General features: G+C 45.6%; 6 non-coding genes across 6 annotated transcripts; all 6 read right to left on the bottom strand.

Annotated features, from left to right (window-relative positions):
• Positions 1-1,256: 1,256 nt before the first annotated feature.
• Positions 1,257-1,447, bottom strand: LOC130344322 (U2 spliceosomal RNA). The gene has a single exon (XR_008883279.1). It is a non-coding gene; the product is annotated as a U2 spliceosomal RNA (small nuclear RNA).
• A 2,087-nt stretch (positions 1,448-3,534) lies between these two features.
• LOC130344321 (U2 spliceosomal RNA) lies at positions 3,535-3,725 on the bottom strand. The gene has a single exon (XR_008883278.1). It is a non-coding gene; the product is annotated as a U2 spliceosomal RNA (small nuclear RNA).
• Positions 3,726-5,810: 2,085 nt separating this feature from the next.
• LOC130344320 (U2 spliceosomal RNA) lies at positions 5,811-6,001 on the bottom strand. The gene has a single exon (XR_008883277.1). It is a non-coding gene; the product is annotated as a U2 spliceosomal RNA (small nuclear RNA).
• A 2,077-nt stretch (positions 6,002-8,078) lies between these two features.
• Positions 8,079-8,269, bottom strand: LOC130344318 (U2 spliceosomal RNA). Its single transcript, XR_008883276.1, has one exon. It is a non-coding gene; the product is annotated as a U2 spliceosomal RNA (small nuclear RNA).
• A 2,089-nt stretch (positions 8,270-10,358) lies between these two features.
• LOC130344317 (U2 spliceosomal RNA) lies at positions 10,359-10,549 on the bottom strand. Its single transcript, XR_008883275.1, has one exon. It is a non-coding gene; the product is annotated as a U2 spliceosomal RNA (small nuclear RNA).
• A 2,086-nt stretch (positions 10,550-12,635) lies between these two features.
• On the bottom strand, positions 12,636-12,826 carry LOC130344315 (U2 spliceosomal RNA). The gene has a single exon (XR_008883273.1). It is a non-coding gene; the product is annotated as a U2 spliceosomal RNA (small nuclear RNA).
• Between the last annotated feature and the right edge of the window lie 1,390 nt (positions 12,827-14,216).

Below are 14,216 nucleotides of genomic sequence, written 5' to 3'. Positions count from 1 at the left end.
AATATCTCAACGGAGAATACGTTTATATATATGTGTGTGTGTGCGCGTATATATATATATATATATATATATATATATATATATATATATTTCTCCGCCGAAATCACTTTTAAACCCATTTCCACCTTTTTTTCCCTTCTCTTCCTCTTACTTTTTTTTCAAGTTTTTTTACGTTTTTCTCCTTTTCGCCTCTTTTCTGGGCGTATTATTCTTCTTTTTCTTCTTTTTTTTCGTCTAATGCATACCCCATCAGTGCAGCAATGCTTATTCAATACCGCCAGCAGATGGAGACACTGGGGGATAATTTTCTAAGGATTTATACTGATTTTTCCTGTCTGAATTTGTCGCACAGAAAGTTGCAGGCCAAATATGTGTGACATTTCTGCGACTTTAGCTTCTAGAGCATTTTTACAACATTATACATAGGTGCTGAATACATAAAAAGCGACTGTTCAGCGACAGACAAGTCGCATCGGCTGAAAGTAGGCCAGAATGTCAGTCCATGTTGGAGCAGGTTTAGATACAGTCTAAAGCATAGATCTCAAAGTCTGTGCACAGAATTTAGCAAGGGCCTCGCACCTTCTGATGCATCAGGTAGGTGCACAATAGCATAGCCTAACCCTCTGTACTTTGGTCTATATTGATGCGGGACATAGACAGCCAGCTGATGACCAATCCATTAGTGCAATGGATGGCTGGAAGCATTTGTCTTTGCCTTTGCAATACCACAGAAGCAATGCATGGTCAATGTACAGCAATGACACACCTGTGTGAACAGCCAGGAGACCCCCCCATGTTATGTTACATAGTTACATAGTTAGTACGGTCGAAAAAAGACATATGTCCATCAAGTTCAACCAGGGAATTAAGGGGTAGGGGTGTGGCGCGATATTGGGGAAGGGATGAGATTTTATATTTCTTCATAAGCATTAATCTTATTTTGTCAATTAGGAACATTCAGCACCCACCCGCTATCAAGGCAGCTGCCTATCATGTCATGCCCTACCTGCACAGGTGTGCTGGCTACTCAAATGATCCAATTAAGGAGGCCATTTAGTCAGCAGCAGCAGAAGTCCTGTGCCTGGACGCTCCAACAGCGGCCAGACACAAGCAGAAGCAGAAGCAGCAGCAGCACCACCTTTTGTTTTTTGGCTGCTGCAGCAGCAGCAGCAGCAAGGCCCACAGGGCTGGCTAGCTGGCTAGCCAGCAAGCAGGTAGCAATGAAAGTAGGAATCTTTCTTTTTAACCCTGTAAGGGGGTGGTGCACTGTACCCGAAGATACTGCCATATCGGGTCAATGCATAGGGCGACGGAAGCAAGCTTCGAAATCGGCCCCCGTTCTCAAAAATCCATTTAATATATGGTCCCCAGATAGGGGACGTATCAGATATTAAACTGATAAGAACAGATACTACACTTGATCTTAGCCAAAAGGCCGAGAAGCGATAACCGTGAAAGGGGCGGGCCCAACAAGGTCCCCTTCATGGGCACTATCACTGCTTGCTGTCAGGGAGGCTGCCAGACAATTTTCCATGCACACTCTGGGCTGGGGGGCAGTCAACCACCAGTACACACAGCAGAACCTAAACCCATACCATTATTGCTAAGCAGCAAGACAGGGGCCCATTGCACTCCCACGGGGCCTTTTTAAATGCAATCCATAACCCGGATTTGCCAGGAACCCTTCTTACTCCTCCTACTTGCATGTGACACTGGGCTTAGGATCTGCATAGGAAACACACACACAAGCACACACCTACCTTTGTTGCCTGCAGATGCCTCCTTGGCTGTCCCCAAACGGTATCAAACCAACACCCACGGGAAGCTGTAAACATAGAGGACATGCCTGCACCCCATTGGACTTACCTGTGTGGGTTAAACCCGGGTTATTTGACAACCTATGGCGGTGATGGTTCTGCTCAGGCAGAGCAGTGCTGATGCTCCTCATAAAGCTGTCGCTGCTGTGAAGGTTCTAGGTGACATCACAAATCCCTATGGTTACATACACAACAAAGCTGGGTTGTTGTTGTTTACACTCTGCAAGGCCTGTGGAAGTGAGTGACATCATAGCACTGTAGTTCTGAGGGTTCTAGATGGATGCAACAATCTCCTGTTGCTTCTATGAAGGCCATAATAGACGACATCACCAAACAGCTCCATAGTCACATACACAGCAAAGGAGAGATGTTGTTTACACCTAGTGATGTCAGTGGTATTGAGTGACATCACAGCACAGTGCTAAGGCTCCTGGGCCTGGACACAGCAGCGGCTGCAATATCTCAACGGAGAATACGTTTATATATATATGTGTGTGTGTGCGCGTATATATATATATATATATATATATATATATATATATATATTTCTCCGCCGAAATCACTTTTAAACCCATTTCCACCTTTTTTTCCCTTCTCTTCCTCTTACTTTTTTTTCACGTTTTTTTACGTTTTTCTCCTTTTCGCCTCTTTTCTGGGCGTATTATTCTTCTTTTTCTTCTTTTTTTTCGTCTAATGCATACCCCATCAGTGCAGCAATGCTTATTCAATACCGCCAGCAGATGGAGACACTGGGGGATAATTTTCTAAGGATTTATACTGATTTTTCCTGTCTGAATTTGTCGCACAGAAAGTTGCAGGCCAAATATGTGTGACATTTCTGCGACTTTAGCTTCTAGAGCATTTTTACAACATTATACATAGGTGCTGAATACATAAAAAGCGACTGTTCAGCGACAGACAAGTCGCATCGGCTGAAAGTAGGCCAGAATGTCAGTCCATGTTGGAGCAGGTTTAGATACAGTCTAAAGCATAGATCTCAAAGTCTGTGCACAGAATTTAGCAAGGGCCTCGCACCTTCTGATGCATCAGGTAGGTGCACAATAGCATAGCCTAACCCTCTGTACTTTGGTCTATATTGATGCGGGACATAGACAGCCAGCTGATGACCAATCCATTAGTGCAATGGATGGCTGGAAGCATTTGTCTTTGCCTTTGCAATACCACAGAAGCAATGCATGGTCAATGTACAGCAATGACACACCTGTGTGAACAGCCAGGAGACCCCCCCCCCCCATGTTATGTTACATAGTTACATAGTTAGTACGGTCGAAAAAAGACATATGTCCATCAAGTTCAACCAGGGAATTAAGGGGTAGGGGTGTGGCGCGATATTGGGGAAGGGATGAGATTTTATATTTCTTCATAAGCATTAATCTTATTTTGTCAATTAGGAACATTCAGCACCCACCCGCTATCAAGGCAGCTGCCTATCATGTCATGCCCTACCTGCACAGGTGTGCTGGCTACTCAAATGATCCAATTAAGGAGGCCATTTAGTCAGCAGCAGCAGAAGTCCTGTGCCTGGACGCTCCAACAGCGGCCAGACACAAGCAGAAGCAGAAGCAGCAGCAGCACCACCTTTTGTTTTTTGGCTGCAGCAGCAGCAGCAGCAGCAAGGCCCACAGGGCTGGCTAGCTGGCTAGCCAGCAAGCAGGTAGCAATGAAAGTAGGAATCTTTCTTTTTAACCCTGTAAGGGGGTGGTGCACTGTACCCGAAGATACTGCCATATCGGGTCAATGCATAGGGCGACGGAAGCAAGCTTCGAAATCGGCCCCCGTTCTCAAAAATCCATTTAATATATGGTCCCCAGATAGGGGACGTATCAGATATTAAACTGATAAGAACAGATACTACACTTGATCTTAGCCAAAAGGCCGAGAAGCGATAACCGTGAAAGGGGCGGGCCCAACAAGGTCCCCTTCATGGGCACTATCACTGCTTGCTGTCAGGGAGGCTGCCAGACAATTTTCCATGCACACTCTGGGCTGGGGGGCAGTCAACCACCAGTACACACAGCAGAACCTAAACCCATACCATTATTGCTAAGCAGCAAGACAGGGGCCCATTGCACTCCCACGGGGCCTTTTTAAATGCAATCCATAACCCGGATTTGCCAGGAACCCTTCTTACTCCTCCTACTTGCATGTGACACTGGGCTTAGGATCTGCATAGGAAACACACACACAAGCACACACCTACCTTTGTTGCCTGCAGATGCCTCCTTGGCTGTCCCCAAACGGTATCAAACCAACACCCACGGGAAGCTGTAAGCATAGAGGACATGCCTGCACCCCATTGGACTTACCTGTGTGGGTTAAACCCGGGTTATTTGACAACCTATGGCGGTGATGGTTCTGCTCAGGCAGAGCAGTGCTGATGCTCCTCATAAAGCTGTCGCTGCTGTGAAGGTTCTAGGTGACATCACAAATCCCTATGGTTACATACACAACAAAGCTGGGTTGTTGTTGTTTACACTCTGCAAGGCCTGTGGAAGTGAGTGACATCATAGCACTGTAGTTCTGAGGGTTCTAGATGGATGCAACAATCTCCTGTTGCTTCTATGAAGGCCATAATAGACGACATCACCAAACAGCTCCATAGTCACATACACAGCAAAGGAGAGATGTTGTTTACACCTAGTGATGTCAGTGGTATTGAGTGACATCACAGCACAGTGCTAAGGCTCCTGGGCCTGGACACAGCAGCGGCTGCAATATCTCAACGGAGAATACGTTTATATATATGTGTGTGTGTGCGCGTATATATATATATATATATATATATATATATATATATATATATATATATTTCTCCGCCGAAATCACTTTTAAACCCATTTCCACCTTTTTTTCCCTTCTCTTCCTCTTACTTTTTTTTCACGTTTTTTTACGTTTTTCTCCTTTTCGCCTCTTTTCTGGGCGTATTATTCTTCTTTTTCTTCTTTTTTTTCGTCTAATGCATACCCCATCAGTGCAGCAATGCTTATTCAATACCGCCAGCAGATGGAGACACTGGGGGATAATTTTCTAAGGATTTATACTGATTTTTCCTGTCTGAATTTGTCGCACAGAAAGTTGCAGGCCAAATATGTGTGACATTTCTGCGACTTTAGCTTCTAGAGCATTTTTACAACATTATACATAGGTGCTGAATACATAAAAAGCGACTGTTCAGCGACAGACAAGTCGCATCGGCTGAAAGTAGGCCAGAATGTCAGTCCATGTTGGAGCAGGTTTAGATACAGTCTAAAGCATAGATCTCAAAGTCTGTGCACAGAATTTAGCAAGGGCCTCGCACCTTCTGATGCATCAGGTAGGTGCACAATAGCATAGCCTAACCCTCTGTACTTTGGTCTATATTGATGCGGGACATAGACAGCCAGCTGATGACCAATCCATTAGTGCAATGGATGGCTGGAAGCATTTGTCTTTGCCTTTGCAATACCACAGAAGCAATGCATGGTCAATGTACAGCAATGACACACCTGTGTGAACAGCCAGGAGACCCCCCCATGTTATGTTACATAGTTACATAGTTAGTACGGTCGAAAAAAGACATATGTCCATCAAGTTCAACCAGGGAATTAAGGGGTAGGGGTGTGGCGCGATATTGGGGAAGGGATGAGATTTTATATTTCTTCATAAGCATTAATCTTATTTTGTCAATTAGGAACATTCAGCACCCACCCGCTATCAAGGCAGCTGCCTATCATGTCATGCCCTACCTGCACAGGTGTGCTGGCTACTCAAATGATCCAATTAAGGAGGCCATTTAGTCAGCAGCAGCAGAAGTCCTGTGCCTGGACGCTCCAACAGCGGCCAGACACAAGCAGAAGCAGAAGCAGCAGCAGCACCACCTTTTGTTTTTTGGCTGCAGCAGCAGCAGCAGCAAGGCCCACAGGGCTGGCTAGCTGGCTAGCCAGCAAGCAGGTAGCAATGAAAGTAGGAATCTTTCTTTTTAACCCTGTAAGGGGGTGGTGCACTGTACCCGAAGATACTGCCATATCGGGTCAATGCATAGGGCGACGGAAGCAAGCTTCGAAATCGGCCCCCGTTCTCAAAAATCCATTTAATATATGGTCCCCAGATAGGGGACGTATCAGATATTAAACTGATAAGAACAGATACTACACTTGATCTTAGCCAAAAGGCCGAGAAGCGATAACCGTGAAAGGGGCGGGCCCAACAAGGTCCCCTTCATGGGCACTATCACTGCTTGCTGTCAGGGAGGCTGCCAGACAATTTTCCATGCACACTCTGGGCTGGGGGGCAGTCAACCACCAGTACACACAGCAGAACCTAAACCCATACCATTATTGCTAAGCAGCAAGACAGGGGCCCATTGCACTCCCACGGGGCCTTTTTAAATGCAATCCATAACCCGGATTTGCCAGGAACCCTTCTTACTCCTCCTACTTGCATGTGACACTGGGCTTAGGATCTGCATAGGAAACACACACACAAGCACACACCTACCTTTGTTGCCTGCAGATGCCTCCTTGGCTGTCCCCAAACGGTATCAAACCAACACCCACGGGAAGCTGTAAACATAGAGGACATGCCTGCACCCCATTGGACTTACCTGTGTGGGTTAAACCCGGGTTATTTGACAACCTATGGCGGTGATGGTTCTGCTCAGGCAGAGCAGTGCTGATGCTCCTCATAAAGCTGTCGCTGCTGTGAAGGTTCTAGGTGACATCACAAATCCCTATGGTTACATACACAACAAAGCTGGGTTGTTGTTGTTTACACTCTGCAAGGCCTGTGGAAGTGAGTGACATCATAGCACTGTAGTTCTGAGGGTTCTAGATGGATGCAACAATCTCCTGTTGCTTCTATGAAGGCCATAATAGACGACATCACCAAACAGCTCCATAGTCACATACACAGCAAAGGAGAGATGTTGTTTACACCTAGTGATGTCAGTGGTATTGAGTGACATCACAGCACAGTGCTAAGGCTCCTGGGCCTGGACACAGCAGCGGCTGCAATATCTCAACGGAGAATACGTTTATATATATGTGTGTGTGTGCGCGTATATATATATATATATATATATATATATATATATATATATATTTCTCCGCCGAAATCACTTTTAAACCCATTTCCACCTTTTTTTCCCTTCTCTTCCTCTTACTTTTTTTTCACGTTTTTTTACGTTTTTCTCCTTTTCGCCTCTTTTCTGGGCGTATTATTCTTCTTTTTCTTCTTTTTTTTCGTCTAATGCATACCCCATCAGTGCAGCAATGCTTATTCAATACCGCCAGCAGATGGAGACACTGGGGGATAATTTTCTAAGGATTTATACTGATTTTTCCTGTCTGAATTTGTCGCACAGAAAGTTGCAGGCCAAATATGTGTGACATTTCTGCGACTTTAGCTTCTAGAGCATTTTTACAACATTATACATAGGTGCTGAATACATAAAAAGCGACTGTTCAGCGACAGACAAGTCGCATCGGCTGAAAGTAGGCCAGAATGTCAGTCCATGTTGGAGCAGGTTTAGATACAGTCTAAAGCATAGATCTCAAAGTCTGTGCACAGAATTTAGCAAGGGCCTCGCACCTTCTGATGCATCAGGTAGGTGCACAATAGCATAGCCTAACCCTCTGTACTTTGGTCTATATTGATGCGGGACATAGACAGCCAGCTGATGACCAATCCATTAGTGCAATGGATGGCTGGAAGCATTTGTCTTTGCCTTTGCAATACCACAGAAGCAATGCATGGTCAATGTACAGCAATGACACACCTGTGTGAACAGCCAGGAGACCCCCCCCCCCATGTTATGTTACATAGTTACATAGTTAGTACGGTCGAAAAAAGACATATGTCCATCAAGTTCAACCAGGGAATTAAGGGGTAGGGGTGTGGCGCGATATTGGGGAAGGGATGAGATTTTATATTTCTTCATAAGCATTAATCTTATTTTGTCAATTAGGAACATTCAGCACCCACCCGCTATCAAGGCAGCTGCCTATCATGTCATGCCCTACCTGCACAGGTGTGCTGGCTACTCAAATGATCCAATTAAGGAGGCCATTTAGTCAGCAGCAGCAGAAGTCCTGTGCCTGGACGCTCCAACAGCGGCCAGACACAAGCAGAAGCAGAAGCAGCAGCAGCACCACCTTTTGTTTTTTGGCTGCAGCAGCAGCAAGGCCCACAGGGCTGGCTAGCTGGCTAGCCAGCAAGCAGGTAGCAATGAAAGTAGGAATCTTTCTTTTTAACCCTGTAAGGGGGTGGTGCACTGTACCCGAAGATACTGCCATATCGGGTCAATGCATAGGGCGACGGAAGCAAGCTTCGAAATCGGCCCCCGTTCTCAAAAATCCATTTAATATATGGTCCCCAGATAGGGGACGTATCAGATATTAAACTGATAAGAACAGATACTACACTTGATCTTAGCCAAAAGGCCGAGAAGCGATAACCGTGAAAGGGGCGGGCCCAACAAGGTCCCCTTCATGGGCACTATCACTGCTTTCTGTCAGGGAGGCTGCCAGACAATTTTCCATGCACACTCTGGGCTGGGGGGCAGTCAACCACCAGTACACACAGCAGAACCTAAACCCATACCATTATTGCTAAGCAGCAAGACAGGGGCCCATTGCACTCCCACGGGGCCTTTTTAAATGCAATCCATAACCCGGATTTGCCAGGAACCCTTCTTACTCCTCCTACTTGCATGTGACACTGGGCTTAGGATCTGCATAGGAAACACACACACAAGCACACACCTACCTTTGTTGCCTGCAGATGCCTCCTTGGCTGTCCCCAAACGGTATCAAACCAACACCCACGGGAAGCTGTAAGCATAGAGGACATGCCTGCACCCCATTGGACTTACCTCTGTGGGTTAAACCCGGGTTATTTGACAACCTATGGCGGTGATGGTTCTGCTCAGGCAGAGCAGTGCTGATGCTCCTCATAAAGCTGTCGCTGCTGTGAAGGTTCTAGGTGACATCACAAATCCCTATGGTTACATACACAACAAAGCTGGGTTGTTGTTGTTTACACTCTGCAAGGCCTGTGGAAGTGAGTGACATCATAGCACTGTAGTTCTGAGGGTTCTAGATGGATGCAACAATCTCCTGTTGCTTCTATGAAGGCCATAATAGACGACATCACCAAACAGCTCCATAGTCACATACACAGCAAAGGAGAGATGTTGTTTACACCTAGTGATGTCAGTGGTATTGAGTGACATCACAGCACAGTGCTAAGGCTCCTGGGCCTGGACACAGCAGCGGCTGCAATATCTCAACGGAGAATACGTTTATATATATGTGTGTGTGTGCGCGTATATATATATATATATATATATATATATATATATATATATATATATATTTCTCCGCCGAAATCACTTTTAAACCCATTTCCACCTTTTTTTCCCTTCTCTTCCTCTTACTTTTTTTCACGTTTTTTTACGTTTTTCTCCTTTTCGCCTCTTTTCTGGGCGTATTATTCTTCTTTTTCTTCTTTTTTTTCGTCTAATGCATACCCCATCAGTGCAGCAATGCTTATTCAATACCGCCAGCAGATGGAGACACTGGGGGATAATTTTCTAAGGATTTATACTGATTTTTCCTGTCTGAATTTGTCGCACAGAAAGTTGCAGGCCAAATATGTGTGACATTTCTGCGACTTTAGCTTCTAGAGCATTTTTACAACATTATACATAGGTGCTGAATACATAAAAAGCGACTGTTCAGCGACAGACAAGTCGCATCGGCTGAAAGTAGGCCAGAATGTCAGTCCATGTTGGAGCAGGTTTAGATACAGTCTAAAGCATAGATCTCAAAGTCTGTGCACAGAATTTAGCAAGGGCCTCGCACCTTCTGATGCATCAGGTAGGTGCACAATAGCATAGCCTAACCCTCTGTACTTTGGTCTATATTGATGCGGGACATAGACAGCCAGCTGATGACCAATCCATTAGTGCAATGGATGGCTGGAAGCATTTGTCTTTGCCTTTGCAATACCACAGAAGCAATGCATGGTCAATGTACAGCAATGACACACCTGTGTGAACAGCCAGGAGACCCCCCCCCCCCATGTTATGTTACATAGTTACATAGTTAGTACGGTCGAAAAAAGACATATGTCCATCAAGTTCAACCAGGGAATTAAGGGGTAGGGGTGTGGCGCGATATTGGGGAAGGGATGAGATTTTATATTTCTTCATAAGCATTAATCTTATTTTGTCAATTAGGAACATTCAGCACCCACCCGCTATCAAGGCAGCTGCCTATCATGTCATGCCCTACCTGCACAGGTGTGCTGGCTACTCAAATGATCCAATTAAGGAGGCCATTTAGTCAGCAGCAGCAGAAGTCCTGTGCCTGGACGCTCCAACAGCGGCCAGACACAAGCAGAAGCAGAAGCAGCAGCAGCACCACCTTTTGTTTTTTGGCTGCAGCAGCAGCAGCAGCAAGGCCCACAGGGCTGGCTAGCTGGCTAGCCAGCAAGCAGGTAGCAATGAAAGTAGGAATCTTTCTTTTTAACCCTGTAAGGGGGTGGTGCACTGTACCCGAAGATACTGCCATATCGGGTCAATGCATAGGGCGACGGAAGCAAGCTTCGAAATCGGCCCCCGTTCTCAAAAATCCATTTAATATATGGTCCCCAGATAGGGGACGTATCAGATATTAAACTGATAAGAACAGATACTACACTTGATCTTAGCCAAAAGGCCGAGAAGCGATAACCGTGAAAGGGGCGGGCCCAACAAGGTCCCCTTCATGGGCACTATCACTGCTTGCTGTCAGGGAGGCTGCCAGACAATTTTCCATGCACACTCTGGGCTGGGGGGCAGTCAACCACCAGTACACACAGCAGAACCTAAACCCATACCATTATTGCTAAGCAGCAAGACAGGGGCCCATTGCACTCCCACGGGGCCTTTTTAAATGCAATCCATAACCCGGATTTGCCAGGAACCCTTCTTACTCCTCCTACTTGCATGTGACACTGGGCTTAGGATCTGCATAGGAAACACACACACAAGCACACACCTACCTTTGTTGCCTGCAGATGCCTCCTTGGCTGTCCCCAAACGGTATCAAACCAACACCCACGGGAAGCTGTAAGCATAGAGGACATGCCTGCACCCCATTGGACTTACCTGTGTGGGTTAAACCCGGGTTATTTGACAACCTATGGCGGTGATGGTTCTGCTCAGGCAGAGCAGTGCTGATGCTCCTCATAAAGCTGTCGCTGCTGTGAAGGTTCTAGGTGACATCACAAATCCCTATGGTTACATACACAACAAAGCTGGGTTGTTGTTGTTTACACTCTGCAAGGCCTGTGGAAGTGAGTGACATCATAGCACTGTAGTTCTGAGGGTTCTAGATGGATGCAACAATCTCCTGTTGCTTCTATGAAGGCCGTAATAGACGACATCACCAAACAGCTCCATAGTCACATACACAGCAAAGGAGAGATGTTGTTTACACCTAGTGATGTCAGTGGTATTGAGTGACATCACAGCACAGTGCTAAGGCTCCTGGGCCTGGACACAGCAGCGGCTGCAATATCTCAACGGAGAATACGTTTATATATATGTGTGTGTGTGCGCGTATATATATATATATATATATATATATATATATATATATATATATATTTCTCCGCCGAAATCACTTTTAAACCCATTTCCACCTTTTTTTCCCTTCTCTTCCTCTTACTTTTTTTTCACGTTTTTTTACGTTTTTCTCCTTTTCGCCTCTTTTCTGGGCGTATTATTCTTCTTTTTCTTCTTTTTTTTCGTCTAATGCATACCCCATCAGTGCAGCAATGCTTATTCAATACCGCCAGCAGATGGAGACACTGGGGGATAATTTTCTAAGGATTTATACTGATTTTTCCTGTCTGAATTTGTCGCACAGAAAGTTGCAGGCCAAATATGTGTGACATTTCTGCGACTTTAGCTTCTAGAGCATTTTTACAACATTATACATAGGTGCTGAATACATAAAAAGCGACTGTTCAGCGACAGACAAGTCGCATCGGCTGAAAGTAGGCCAGAATGTCAGTCCATGTTGGAGCAGGTTTAGATACAGTCTAAAGCATAGATCTCAAAGTCTGTGCACAGAATTTAGCAAGGGCCTCGCACCTTCTGATGCATCAGGTAGGTGCACAATAGCATAGCCTAACCCTCTGTACTTTGGTCTATATTGATGCGGGACATAGACAGCCAGCTGATGACCAATCCATTAGTGCAATGGATGGCTGGAAGCATTTGTCTTTGCCTTTGCAATACCACAGAAGCAATGCATGGTCAATGTACAGCAATGACACACCTGTGTGAACAGCCAGGAGACCCCCCCCCCATGTTATGTTACATAGTTACATAGTTAGTACGGTCGAAAAAAGACATATGTCCATCAAGTTCAACCAGGGAATTAAGGGGTAGGGGTGTGGCGCGATATTGGGGAAGGGATGAGATTTTATATTTCTTCATAAGCATTAATCTTATTTTGTCAATTAGGAACATTCAGCACCCACCCGCTATCAAGGCAGCTGCCTATCATGTCATGCCCTACCTGCACAGGTGTGCTGGCTACTCAAATGATCCAATTAAGGAGGCCATTTAGTCAGCAGCAGCAGAAGTCCTGTGCCTGGACGCTCCAACAGCGGCCAGACACAAGCAGAAGCAGAAGCAGCAGCAGCACCACCTTTTGTTTTTTGGCTGCAGCAGCAGCAGCAGCAAGGCCCACAGGGCTGGCTAGCTGGCTAGCCAGCAAGCAGGTAGCAATGAAAGTAGGAATCTTTCTTTTTAACCCTGTAAGGGGGTGGTGCACTGTACCCGAAGATACTGCCATATCGGGTCAATGCATAGGGCGACGGAAGCAAGCTTCGAAATCGGCCCCCGTTCTCAAAAATCCATTTAATATATGGTCCCCAGATAGGGGACGTATCAGATATTAAACTGATAAGAACAGATACTACACTTGATCTTAGCCAAAAGGCCGAGAAGCGATAACCGTGAAAGGGGCGGGCCCAACAAGGTCCCCTTCATGGGCACTATCACTGCTTGCTGTCAGGGAGGCTGCCAGACAATTTTCCATGCACACTCTGGGCTGGGGGGCAGTCAACCACCAGTACACACAGCAGAACCTAAACCCATACCATTATTGCTAAGCAGCAAGACAGGGGCCCATTGCACTCCCACGGGGCCTTTTTAAATGCAATCCATAACCCGGATTTGCCAGGAACCCTTCTTACTCCTCCTACTTGCATGTGACACTGGGCTTAGGATCTGCATAGGAAACACACACACAAGCACACACCTACCTTTGTTGCCTGCAGATGCCTCCTTGGCTGTCCCCAAACGGTATCAAACCAACACCCACGGGAAGCTGTAAGCATAGAGGACATGCCTGCACCCCATTGGACTTACCTGTGTGGGTTAAACCCGGGTTATTTGACAACCTATGGCGGTGATGGTTCTGCTCAGGCAGAGCAGTGCTGATGCTCCTCATAAAGCTGTCGCTGCTGTGAAGGTTCTAGGTGACATCACAAATCCCTATGGTTACATACACAACAAAGCTGGGTTGTTGTTGTTTACACTCTGCAAGGCCTGTGGAAGTGAGTGACATCATAGCACTGTAGTTCTGAGGGTTCTAGATGGATGCAACAATCTCCTGTTGCTTCTATGAAGGCCATAATAGACGACATCACCAAACAGCTCCATAGTCACATACACAGCAAAGGAGAGATGTTGTTTACACCTAGTGATGTCAGTGGTATTGAGTGACATCACAGCACAGTGCTAAGGCTCCTGGGCCTGGACACAGCAGCGGCTGCAATATCTCAACGGAGAATACGTTTATATATATGTGTGTGTGTGCGCGTATATATATATATATATATATATATATATATATATATATATATATATATATATATATTTCTCCGCCGAAATCACTTTTAAACCCATTTCCACCTTTTTTTCCCTTCTCTTCCTCTTACTTTTTTTTCACGTTTTTTTACGTTTTTCTCCTTTTCGCCTCTTTTCTGGGCGTATTATTCTTCTTTTTCTTCTTTTTTTTCGTCTAATGCATACCCCATCAGTGCAGCAATGCTTATTCAATACCGCCAGCAGATGGAGACACTGGGGGATAATTTTCTAAGGATTTATACTGATTTTTCCTGTCTGAATTTGTCGCACAGAAAGTTGCAGGCCAAATATGTGTGACATTTCTGCGACTTTAGCTTCTAGAGCATTTTTACAACATTATACATAGGTGCTGAATACATAAAAAGCGACTGTTCAGCGACAGACAAGTCGCATCGGCTGAAAGTAGGCCAGAATGTCAGTCCATGTTGGAGCAGGTTTAGATACAGTCTAAAGCATAGATCTCAAAGTCT

The sequence above is a fragment of the Hyla sarda genome, unplaced genomic scaffold, assembly GCF_029499605.1.
Source record: "Hyla sarda isolate aHylSar1 unplaced genomic scaffold, aHylSar1.hap1 scaffold_711, whole genome shotgun sequence".
Classification (NCBI taxonomy): Eukaryota; Metazoa; Chordata; class Amphibia; order Anura; family Hylidae; genus Hyla; species Hyla sarda.
The sequence above is the reverse complement of the archived record's forward strand: the minus strand, read 5'-3'. Positions and strand labels throughout refer to the sequence as shown.